This window comes from Mus caroli, unplaced genomic scaffold (assembly GCF_978045245.1).
Source record: "Mus caroli unplaced genomic scaffold, Mus_caroli_1 scaffold_13, whole genome shotgun sequence".
Lineage (NCBI taxonomy): Eukaryota > Metazoa > Chordata > Mammalia > Rodentia > Muridae > Mus > Mus caroli.
Window position 1 is genome coordinate 46,517,501 of NW_028227268.1, and position 12,054 is coordinate 46,529,554.

A 12,054-nucleotide genomic window follows, 5' to 3' on the forward strand; every position below is an offset into this window, starting at 1 on the left:
TGCACAGGCATATGGAAGCCAGAGGAGGCTGTCCTGTGTTCTCTATCACTCTCCACTTTATTTGAGACAAGGTCCCTTACTGAACCTAGAGCAAGGTTGCTGTCAAGCAAACCTAGTGATCCTCCAGTCCTGCCCCCACAGTGTGAGGTTACAGGCACATGTGTGACTATGCCTGGCGTTTTACATGGTGCTGGGATCTGAACTCAAGCCCTCCTGCCAGTTTAATAAATGCTCTTACCCACTAAGCCATCTCTCTGTCACCTGAGAGTAATGATATTAAGAGGAAGGCTTTTTTTCTGAATACCACATTGGCCACATCTTTAAAGTTTTCTAAAGTAGTGGCTGCACTTGTGCTGACTCACAGATAAGGTTCTGGGTCTTAGAATATATGTGTGTAACTGAGTTTATGTGTCTATGCCATGTGTGCAGGAGCCCTCAGAGGTCAGAAGAGGACGCTGGATTCCCTAGAACTAGAGTTATAGACAGTAGGTGCCAAGAACCAAACCTGGGTCCTCTGCAGGAACAGAGAGCGTGCTCTTAACCACTGAGCCGTTTTGTTTTATAATTTCACCTGAGAGTAGAGCTAAGTGGTAAGGAATGTGTTCAATGATCCTCTTTAATTTTTTTTTTTGCTAAAATTAGTTAATATGGCATATAGAGGCAGGCCTGGTGGGGGGTGGCACATGCCTGTGACCCCAGCACTTCAGAGGCCGAAGAAGTAAAATCTTGAGTTCAAGGCCTCTGGGCTACATGGCACAGCCCTGTTCCAGAGATAAAACAGAGACATCACTTCTGGTTCTTCATTCACACCACTACACTTAAAAACCATTTTGTATCCACTAATGCATGTCTGTATGTGTGGTATGTGTTTGTAAGTGCAGGCTGTGCACCGGGGCATTCATACAGAAGTCAGAGACAACTTTGTAGAGTTTACTTTCTTCATCCACCTTTACTGGGAAATCCAGCTTAGGTTGTCAGAATTGTGTGCCAAGCACTTTTGTCTTCTAAGCCTTCTTGCCAGCCCCGTATCCTTTCATTCTAGACAGCTTTATTGAGATAGAATGTACAGACAATGAAATTTATCTGTTTAAACTATCTTTTTATACTATTCAGTATCTTTTGATATAGTAGATTGCTAATATTGAAAAATACATAGACGGTATGTAACATAATGTACTGTGGTGTTAATTGTGGTCACAGTGCTGTGCGTGTGTTACCGATCTCTGAATCCCATGCATCCCTAGCAGGAATTCTGCTCATTAAGCAGAAGCTCCTATAGCCTCCAATAATCTCTCCCTGTGGCTTTTCCTTTTCTTTTTTTTTTTTTATAGATTTATTTATTTATTATATGTAAGTACACTGTCGCTGTCTTCAGACACCCCAGAAGAGGGCGCCAGATCTCGTTACGGATGGTTGTGAGCCACCATGTGGTTGCTGGGATTTGAACTCTGGACCTTCCGAAGAGCAGTTGGGTGCTCTTACCCACTGAGCCATCTCACCAGGCCGGCTTTTCCTTTTCTAATATGCTAAATAAATGGAGTCCAACAATATCTGTACTTTCATTTCTGATCTACTTTACACAATTATATCTGCTATGTTCATCTATATTAATGCTGTGTAGCAGAACTTTATCACCGTTATTGCTAGGTAATAGCACCTTGTGTGCACTCACCACATTGGGTTTCCTTCCATCTGCTCAGGGTCCTTCTTCCAGTTTATTTCAGTAAATACTTGAGAGTAGAGCTACTGGATAATTTATCTTAATATTTAATCTCCTTAGAGACAATTTCCACACTGTTCAAAATGTTAATGTTTTTTCTTTTTTGGCTTAAACTCAGTGCATTGATATAAGCATACTTCCTATTTTGCCTTCACTTAATATGTGAGACTCTATGTTTCAGATAAGCCATACACAGGCTTAAGCTTTCAATAACAAGAGATGTTCTCCCCATACCAGCTAAAACCACCCTGCATTTGTCTTAGTTAACAAGTCCAGCCATCAGGCTGTTTCCTTCCTGACCATAGAAACATAATTCCCACTTGTCTGCAACATGATTATTGAAAATACTTTTAGAAAACCAGTGTGCCAAGTGGGAACAGAGAAGTTTTATTCTTCTTCTGAGCCATGCCCACATAATGGTTGCTACCTCTCCATTTCCACGTTGAAAGCACTCAGTTAGGAGCTGAAACTGGAGTCTGCACCTGAAGAGGAGGGTGTCACTCATCACCATTGTAACTGTTACTCTTGCTTTGACTGCTAGCAACTAGAGACTTTGAAAGGAAAATTCCACTTTCAGATTAGGGATTTGCCTTCGGAAAAAATGGCAATAATTCTACCTACCGAGAGGCAGAGCTTTCCTGGGTCTCAGGTTTTGACACAGGAAGTCATTCAGCTGTGTTAAAACAATGGGTGGGAATCTGAAACCCTGTCTTCACATACAAACTTGGCCTGGGTTTTTCTTCCCTCTTTAAGCCACAGAATTTAGAGCAATATGGGCTCAGCTGTGTTTGTTCATCAATGTTTTCATTAATAATGGCCAATTTTCAGGGGTCTGTAATAAAGCTGTAAAATTTCCTTTGCTCTGACTTAGACACCCTGGTCTCTTCCGGGGAGATTTAATTCTGTAAATCCATAGACAATGCTTTCTAGTCTGTATTGGTCTGGTGTTTTACAGTTGTCTTTATTAAAGCTTTTAAACAACAAGAAACTTGTTAGCCTCTCAGTAGTGTTGGGTCACATGCCAGGACTCTATTTTTTTTTTTTTTAATATTTTCATTTATTTTTGAGGCAGGGTTTCATGTACCCGAGGCTGGCCTCAAACTTTCTATGTAGCTGAGGATGACCTTGAATCCTGGAGCCCCCTGCCTCCACCAGCTGCTAGGCCGGATTCTGATTTCTGTTTCCCTGTTGTATTGTGGACCCTGGAAAGACTCTGGGTTGCTTTTGGTATATGATTCTGACTCACAGACTGTGGGTATTGGCCAGTATAGTTGAGTGCCTATGGTTAAAAGGGAGACATTTCTTCTATAATATGCCTACTAACAAGATTTGATGATCCCAATTTTGTTTTGTTTTGTTTGTTTTGTTATATAAAGCAGAAGAGCATAAAAAAGGAGAGGTGTCTCAGTGGGTAAGAGTACTTGCTCTGTAGGAGTGAGGACCTGAGTTCAAATCCCTGGCACTGATATGAAAATCCTGTGTGATCATGTGCATATTGTAACCCTAGTGCTTGCTTGCTGTAGTGGGTAGAGGATGGCTGCAACAGAGAGTGATAGAGAAGATGGCCCAATGTCCTCCTCTGATGTACACTCACGTGTGCATATACCACATATACTAACTACATGCACTCACACACACCTAAATGAATAAATGAATAAATACAAATAAAGCAGAAGAGGTAAATTGAGAGGGCTTTGTTCTATCTCAGACTAATTACTACCCCTTGTTTTCTTGTCACACTCAAAACTTTTTAATATTAGTTATTATTCTTGTATGTATGCATGATCTGTGTGTGAGTGCAGCTGTATGGAGGTCAGAGGGCAACTTTCAGGAGTCAGTTCTCTCTTTCCACCTTGCGTATGAGTTCTTTGCCTGAAAATGTATATGCACCATATTTGTACCTAGTGCCCCTGGATATCAGAAAAGGTTGTGGAATCCCTTGGAATTGGGGTTACGGATGGTCACGAGAACCAAACATGAGTCCTCTGCAAGAGCACCATGTGCTCTTAGCTGCTGGCCATCTCTCTAGCTCCTCATTCTTGATGGTGATGAGTACTGTATATATGGCCTCAAACAAGCCAGGGAAGTACTCTGCCTTTGAGCTATAGTCCTGGTTCCCAGTTGCCTTTTGAATTAAAAAAAAAAATACTTACAAACAGATCTGGGAGCCACTCTTCCTTGCTACAGAGCCCAAGAAACTAACTTATGCATGTGGGCATCCCAACAGTAGCAGTGACTGATAGCTCTGCCAGCACAGTGGAGACACGACTACAAGTGAAACCCAAGGCTGCAAAGAGCCCTTTGTTCACAGTACATCCCCCTAGCTATACTAAAATAATGGGGATCAGCTCCCAAAGTGAGTAGGTGAAACAGGAAGGGGCAGATGAAGTCTCTCGGACACAGCAAATCCTTATACAGGACGTCCAGATACAGGGAATTGGGATGAAGTAAGGAACATTTGACTTGGCGCTGGAAGTCTGGCTGTTTGTGGGAAGCCGTCCTTTGTTACACTTGGACAAGCTGTTCTCTCAGTGTGTCTGTTTCCTAAAATATTGAATTTCTGTACCTTTTATTCAGCAAAAGCAGCTGAGGCTTTTTTCTTAGGCATTCCTTTTCTTTTGCCATTGGGTTGGCTGCTCTGAATGCCCTTCCCACAAGGGTTGCATTTCCATCCAGGGAAGCTTTGAGAATGCTCTGGCATGCCTGCGGGTTCAAGGCTAGTGTGTTTTGAGCTGTGAGCGATAGCTGATAGAAACAGAACTTGAAATGTAAATGTTTAGTCTTGTTGGGCACTGCTGAGTGTGCCCCACCTCATCTTAGGATTTTAACTTCTGGCTCATGTCCCAACAACAATAAAAAACAAGCTCATCGGTTCACATTTTTCAGTAGATGTGGTTTGCAGAAATCGCAAATGAAAGTAACTTATGTGGAACAGAGCATTTTAGCAAATAAGGTGAGAACTGCTCCCTTTGCTCAGCACATTCTTTTGGTTCACAGACTTGGAAAGAAAACTGTACTGTACCAAGGAGCTAAAGGGAACTGCAACCCCATAGGTGAAACATTATTATGAACTAACCAGTACCCCAGAGCTCTTGACTCTAGCTGCATTTGTATCAAAAGATGGCCTAGTCGGCCATCACTGGAAAGAGAGGCCCATTGGACTTGCCAACTTTATATGCCCCAGTACAGGGGAATGCCAGGGCCAAGGGGTGGGGGTGGGTGGGTGGGGGGCTGGGGGGGGAGTGTATTGGGGACTTTTTGGATAGCATTGGAAATGTAATTGAGGAAAATACCTAATAAAAAAAAAAAAGAAAACTGTACTGTAAATAAAACCCCTTTGTAGTCTGCATTTCTGAACGGACTACAGAGGAATCAGTGTGAATGAACACCAGTACTTCTTATCTCATGGGTGCCCTGTGGGCCTTGACCAATGCTGCTAGCCCAGTGTGTTATAGTTTGCAGGGAAACACAATGTCATGCTCTGGGGGCAACAGGGAGAGTTCTTTAGCCTCTGCAACTGTTGGACATCTTCCTGGAAAAGAAGCTGCATTGTACTATTGCTGAGGCTTCTTGGAGCACCTCTGCTCCAGCTGAGGATGCCTCGTTTCCATAGCAACAGCACTGAATGGTTGAATGGAACAGGGTGGCCAACAGTTCCAGAAAGGACTTTCTATAAATAGAAGCTACTTACTTGGATATTTCTACCGTTAGTGGATGTCATTAGAGCCTCTGTTTAGAACTCAGATGAATCGCTTGCCAGGTTCTCTTACTAATGCTGTGGAATGATTCTTTTATCCAAACCTCCATGTTTCATTCTTCTCTTTCAGTTATTTACGCCCCCCTTTTTCTCTCTCTTTCTGTGTGTGTAGATTTGTGTATAAATGCGGCTACATGTACATGTGTAAACTAGAGGTTGACATTGGATATTTTCCTCAGCTGCTCTTCACTCTTTTAAAAATTAGTTCATGGAAATCAGAAGTTGTGAGAGTCCGTCCTCTCCGTCTACCTGGTAGATTCTGGGGATCAAACTCAAGTTATCAAACTTGGCAGCAAGTGCTTTTACCTACTGAGCCATCTTGTCATCTCCTGATTTATTTTTTTGAGGCAGGGAACTTACAGATTTAGCTAGATTGGCTAGCAAGCCCTGGGGATTTCCTCTTTCCCCTTCTCTGGTGCTGGGATTACATGTGTACAGCACTACACTCTGCTTTGTATGTGGGTATGGGGTTCAAACCCAGCTCCTCACAGGAGTGCTGGGAACCTCACTTACATTTCTTTCTTCCTTCTTTCCTTCCCTTTCCTTCTCTTCCTTCCTTTCTTTTTCTCTCTCTTTTTCTTTTTCTTTTGTCTTCTCTCTTCTCTCTTCTCTCTCCTCTCTCCTCTCCTCTCCTCTCCTCTCTCTCTCTCTCTCTCTTGCTTTTTTTCAAAACATGTTTCTCTGTGTAGCTCTAGCTGCACTGGAACTCACTCTATCAGACCAGGCTGGCTCTAGCTCAAAGATTCTCCTACCTCTGCCTCCCAAGCGCCACCACCGCCCAGCTGCGTATTTATGTCTCTTACAGGCTTCCCTTGAAAACTTTTAGAAGGCTTCTCCCTTTACTAAGCTGCTTCTTTCCGATCTAGCACAGTCCACTTAGTAAATATACTTTTCTTAGTTTCTCCCCTTTCTTTTTTAATCTTATTTATGGTAGGATGGTTTTCATTGTTGTTTGTTTTGTTATTATCCTTTGGCTTTGGGAGTCGGGTTTTGCTGCATAGTCCAAGCTAGTGTCAAGCTTGAGTTACTCCTAAAACCTCCCGAGTGCTGAGCTGATCACTGTACCCAGCCAGGCACACAGTCTTTTTTAAAAATTAAAAAATAGTCACTGTTTTTCTGAAGCAAGCTTGACTGTCAGCATGCTCGGACGATGCTGTTCTCCTCATCGTCCTTCCAGGATGCTGGCAGGTGCTAGACTTGACCACCTTGTTGGCAAAGTTCTTTCCATAAAGGTCATCGATGACCTTTGCATTCCATCAGAGAAATCAGGGAGCAATGTACTTATTTGCCGTTTAGTCAGCCCTTTCTATGAGCATAGCTCTCAGACCAGTTAGGACTACAGATTGCAAAGATAAAGTCCCAGTTTAAACTGTCTTAAACAAACAAACACAATGTGGGGGAAGAATTGATGGAAAGAATCTTGTGTAGCTTGCTGTGAAGGAAGTTGAACACTGCACATGGAAAGTGTCTCCATGGGCCTTGTCAAACAGCCAAGGCTTAGGCCTGGAGTAGTGCCTGTGTGTTGGTCTCTCTGTGTTGGCTTTGCCTCTCCCAGGAAGCCAGCCTCCTCCCCTCACTGGAGAGCTTACTGTTGTCTAGTCTTCCCTAGCTTCACACCTTCCAGCTCTCCTTCCCAATTCCAGTTCTGGAAACACCAGAATTGCATCATGGGACTGCTCCTTTGATAGGGAACTCTGTAAGAATACCATGAGAGGGAACCTGCAGGAGTTAGGGTATATTGGATCAACAGTTCCAAAGATTTCATCACCAAATCCCAGGATTCTCCCTTACAGAAGTCTTTGGAAAGGGGCGCTGTTATTTCTGTTCTAGAGATCATGAAGCTGTATCTCCTGGAGGTCAGCGGCGTGACAGAGATCACATGGCTTAGGTCGAGCCCTCAGATCCAGTGCTTTTATCAAGTAAAGCATGTTTCTTTCCCCCACAATAAAAAAGAAAAGGGAACCAGAATTTAGATGCCAAGGTAAGGTAGCAATGACAGCAGAGTGGCAGGAAATAGGATTTTTTTTCCCTGTGACCTTAAAGGTTACTACCTTAAGGTGTTCTTTTTTGTTGTTGTTGTTTGTTTGTTTGTTTGTTTAAAAAAAAAAGCCAGGTGTGGTGGTGCACTCCTTTAATCCCAGCACTCAGGAGGCAGAGGCAGGCGGATTTCTGGGTTCGAGGCCGGCCTGGTCTACAAAGTGAGTTCCAGGACAGCCAGGGCTACACAGAGAAACCCTGACTCGAAAAACCAAAAAAAAAAAAGCACCCAAAGTCATGCAAGATCTTTTAAAATCAACAGCAACAACAAGTGGTTGCAAATGGCACATCAGTTTCTGAAGACTGCCTGTAGGCTCACCAGAAAGCAGCAATATAATTCTCTGATAAAGCTATCTGCTCAGTTAGAGCCACCTTAGATTCATCCACAGACTGCATAATGATCAGGAGCATTGCTGTGGGACCAGCCCCTCTGTCTACACATGTGCATATGGCTGGCTTGTAGGAAAAGAAACAGGAAGGGCAGGAAGAAAATAGAGGCATCTGTGCCAGGTCCCTGCTGCTTCTCTCCTATGCCAGTGACCTGGTGTAGCAGGGATTCTGCTCAGTGTGCCTAGGAGGCAGGATACTTGAAAAGTGCACACACTGTGTGTGGTGCACAGAAGGATGAGGGTGCTCTCATAGGTTTGCCGAGTCTTAGAGGCAAGGTCAGTGGGTCATTTTGTCTCCAAGTACAGGTGTTGAGTTCTCAAAGAGGGTCTCAGTAGGAACTGCTGTCCAGTGACTCCACAAGTTCAGGCCACCACCGCACAGCAGTGATCCACTCATAGGCACCTGGCAGAGTAGAAACACGTGGTGATTCATTCTGTTTTTAATCTGGATCCAGTTTGAAATGGGCAAGTGCTGTATTTAAATAGTGTCCAGGGATAGAGCTAGAATCTCCCAGCAAATTTTCTGATTATTCATATAGGATGTGCATGTTAGTGTTTTGTTTTGTTTTTTAACAGATCTTGCCTCAAGTTTATGTGTAAAATCAGCATAGGACACTGGTCATCTGCAGATAGTGTGTAGTTGGTGTGTCCCAGCACTCCAGCTATCTTCACATTGGCAGGAGCCTTTTTTATGGGGCCTTCACAGGGACCTTTGCACCTTTGGGAGCATGAGCTGTAGCTGAAGCCTGGGCCTTAGCTGGAGCTGCGGTCTCCGCCTTGGTTTGGACCTTGGCCTTTGGTTGGCAGAGTCTACGACCATTGGCCATGTAGCTTTGAATCCACTTCCCAAGCTTGGGGTGAGCGATGAAAGCCAGGTGGCTGACTCTGCGGCTGGGGCCCCTTGGCATCTTGGGCTTGATGGCCTGAGGCTTCACAAGGGCCTTGATGGCCTCTGTACATGCACTCACTGCCTTTGCATTGTTGGCCTGCATCTTCTTCAGGCCTTTCTTGTTGTGCTTCTTGGCAAAGCGCACGTTCCTCAGGAACTTGGGGTCAACCCCCTAAGAGATTCGTATCTTTGTGAGCGGGGTTTCTTGATGCCATTTCTGTGCCATTAGTAGAACTGGTTGTGTGTGGTGTGGTTCTTAGACTTGGCCATGTCTGCATGGTAACCCATGGCTGTTTTTTTTTTTTTAAGAAGAATCTTCTCTTTCTATAGACTGCACACTTTCCCCGGGTATGAACTGTTTTGTGGTGCAGTTGGCTATTATAGGCCAGATAGCAGATATTAGGATGTGTGCATGTTAAGAAGGGACTTCCTCTGTAGAGCAAATGCTCCAGAGGAAACAGTTTGACTCTGGGAAATGAATTACATTCAATTTCACCCACGTCAGTACATTATCATAACAAGGAAAGACTGAAAAAATATTTGGCAGACCATTTATCTTCCTTGAAGTCTGTGAAATAGAAGACTGTGTGAATCTTGTTTTCTGGAAGAGGAAAGCAGTGTCCTCAGTGGCAGGAGAGTAGCTCGTTCTCCGAGCCTTGGTGCTTAGTATATAACCTGTCCTTTTGCATGTCACTATAACATAGCATGCCTTAAACATCACATACAAGCCATGGTTAAGAAGGCAAGTCTTTCCTAATGCTCTGTTGCCTACAAGGCCTCTATGGTCTATTCAACATCATATTCAAAAGCACTTGGAAGCCTCCAGTGAGTTTAGAATGTACCCACCACTCTTCTGTAGCAGCACCTTGGCATTAAACTCAGTTACCCCAGCAGATGCTGCTGACCTAAGTGTAATGTTGCAGTTGACTTTGAACCACTGCTTATAGCTTGAGGTTGTGCTTGAAGTTGGGGGATTAGTAGAACACTAACCCTGATGCAGAATAGTTTTAGCACTGCCACTCAACACTGACATCGAATCATCTGGCAAAGATTTATTCAGTTTCAGCTGTGCTATATAGCTTTGGCTAGATGCCCTTGGTAAAGGGCTATATAACTCATCACCAGGGCCATGTTTGCTCTAATTTTATTTTATATGTATGGGTGTTTTGCCTACATATGTGTATGTATGTGCACCATGTGGGTGGAGAAGAAGGCATCAGACCACCTGGAACTGGAGTTGCAGTGAGTTGTGAGTTGCCCTGTTTGTGCTGGGAATTGAACCTGGGTCCTCTGCAAGAGCATCCAGAGCATAACTGCTGAGCTGTCTCTGCATATCCACCAGAGCCACTTTTGAGAACAAGAGGGAGCTATTCATAATTATACTGAGACATACTATGACCCCTGCATTGGGCAGCTGAGGTAGAATCGTGGTTTGAGACCAACCTCTACTGCATAATGAGACTATGTCTTAAGTTACTGGCTCAGTTAGTGGACTGCTAGCCTGGCATCTAGGAGTAAAGCTCTGGCTTTGATCCCTAGAACATTTTAATACCACATGGTAGTAATTACATGTCTGTAATCCTGGCACTAGAGGCAGGAGAAGTAAATGTTCAAGGTTCTCCTAGGCTACATAGTGAGTTCTAAGGATGCCTGGGCTCTGTGAAATTGTGCCTCAACAGAACAAAGCATTGCAAGCCAATCTAAAATAATAGTAACAAGAATAACTTTATTATTGTTACATTGATGCAGTCATCTCTTAGTGGGAGTAGGATTATCCTAGCTAATCTGGGACAGTTGCCTTGTATATTCATGTCCTTCAGTAAGTATAACTGTTACACAGCTAGTTAAATCAGGGGCTTTATAAAAGCCCTGGATTCTATTCTTAGCACTGAAAAAGTAAAATATTATATATATAAAAAAATTCCTCCTCTTCTACAGTTATCCCAGAACCTCACAACCAGATATCCCCTTCTGAACTGTTCACATGGCAGAGTGTGCAGGCATCTCTCACTTCAAGAATTCTGCCATCCAGTGGATTTCTGAGTTTGAGAGCAGCCTGGTCTACAAAGTGAGTTCCAGGATAGCCAGGGCTACAACAGAGAAACCCTGTCTCGAAAAAAAGAAAAAAAGAAGAATTCTGCCATCCGTCTGCTGCTGCTCTTCCACACGTCCTCAGTCATAGCAAAAAACTTACAGAAGAATAGTGTGCTGGAGTCCAACAAACCTCCCTCCCTCCCTCCCTCCCTTCTTCCTCCTCTTCTTCCTCCTCCTTCTTGTCCCCCCCCCCCCTCTCTCTTAAAAGGTCTTCCTAAGTAGCACAGGCTCATCTCCAACTCTTAGTAATCCTCCTGCCTCAGGCACCCAAGTGCTATGATTATAAGCATTAGCCACCATGCCTAGCTCAATCAGCCATTGTTTGCCAGTCCAGCTTTGTATCACTGCTCTGCACCATGTCCTCATAGTCTGCTTTTGTCCCAGTTTCCAGCATCTTCCCTTTTGTCAGTGGCGGTCCTCTGTCTTGATCAGGTGTAAGGAGTGATTACTCTCCTTCACCTCAAACACTTGTTTGGGTTTGGGATATACATAGTCATCCTTGGCCCTCTCTGCTGACGCTGGTTTCTCTTGTGACATTTTGCTCCCTTCTTTTCTTCTAGAGCATCGGAGTACCTGAGGGCTTGGTTCTCTCCCCCTTCCCTCCCTTTCCCTCTCCTCTCCTCCAAGGCACCTAATCAGAACATACTTGAGTGACTGAAAGAGTGAATGAGATTCTGACTGGTGTGACGGAGCAGCTGTGTTGCTGTGGGTTTTCACAGGCCACAAAGTCTACGAGCTCTCCATGTGTGTAGCTGTGGTGCTCTTCCCTCCCCGTCCCCCCATCACAGGAGATGTGGGGGTTATAACAGTTTTAATGTGTCCCATCCACCTATGTGGGGTTTAAGTTCCTTGCAAACATTTGGTTTACTACTAGCTTCAAATGTATCCTTCTGACTTCATTTCATCGGTTTCTAAGTAACACACCATAAATGTCCAAAATTTGCCACAAGTCAGTGGCACAGTGTTTTAGAGCCGTTATGTAGATGAGGAGGCAGATCTCAGCAAGTATCCAGAGCTTACCTCACTTCTTTTTCTTTTTTGGTTTTTCGAGACAGGGTCTCTCTGTGTAGCTCTGGCTATCCTGGAACTCACTTTGTAGACCAGGCTGGCCTCGAACTCAGAAATCCGCCTGCCTCTGTTTCCCGAGTGCTGGGACTAAAGGCGTGCA

The 12,054-nt window shown here is 44.1% G+C and overlaps 1 protein-coding gene and 1 pseudogene across 2 annotated transcripts in view; one reads left to right on the forward strand and one right to left on the reverse strand.

The window, feature by feature from the left end:
• The window catches only part of Vps53 (VPS53 subunit of GARP complex), a 131,249-nt gene that overhangs the window by 24,993 nt on the left and 94,202 nt on the right, over positions 1-12,054 (forward strand). The window lies entirely within an intron of this gene.
• LOC147001457 (large ribosomal subunit protein eL29 pseudogene) lies at positions 8,593-9,178 on the reverse strand (annotated as a pseudogene).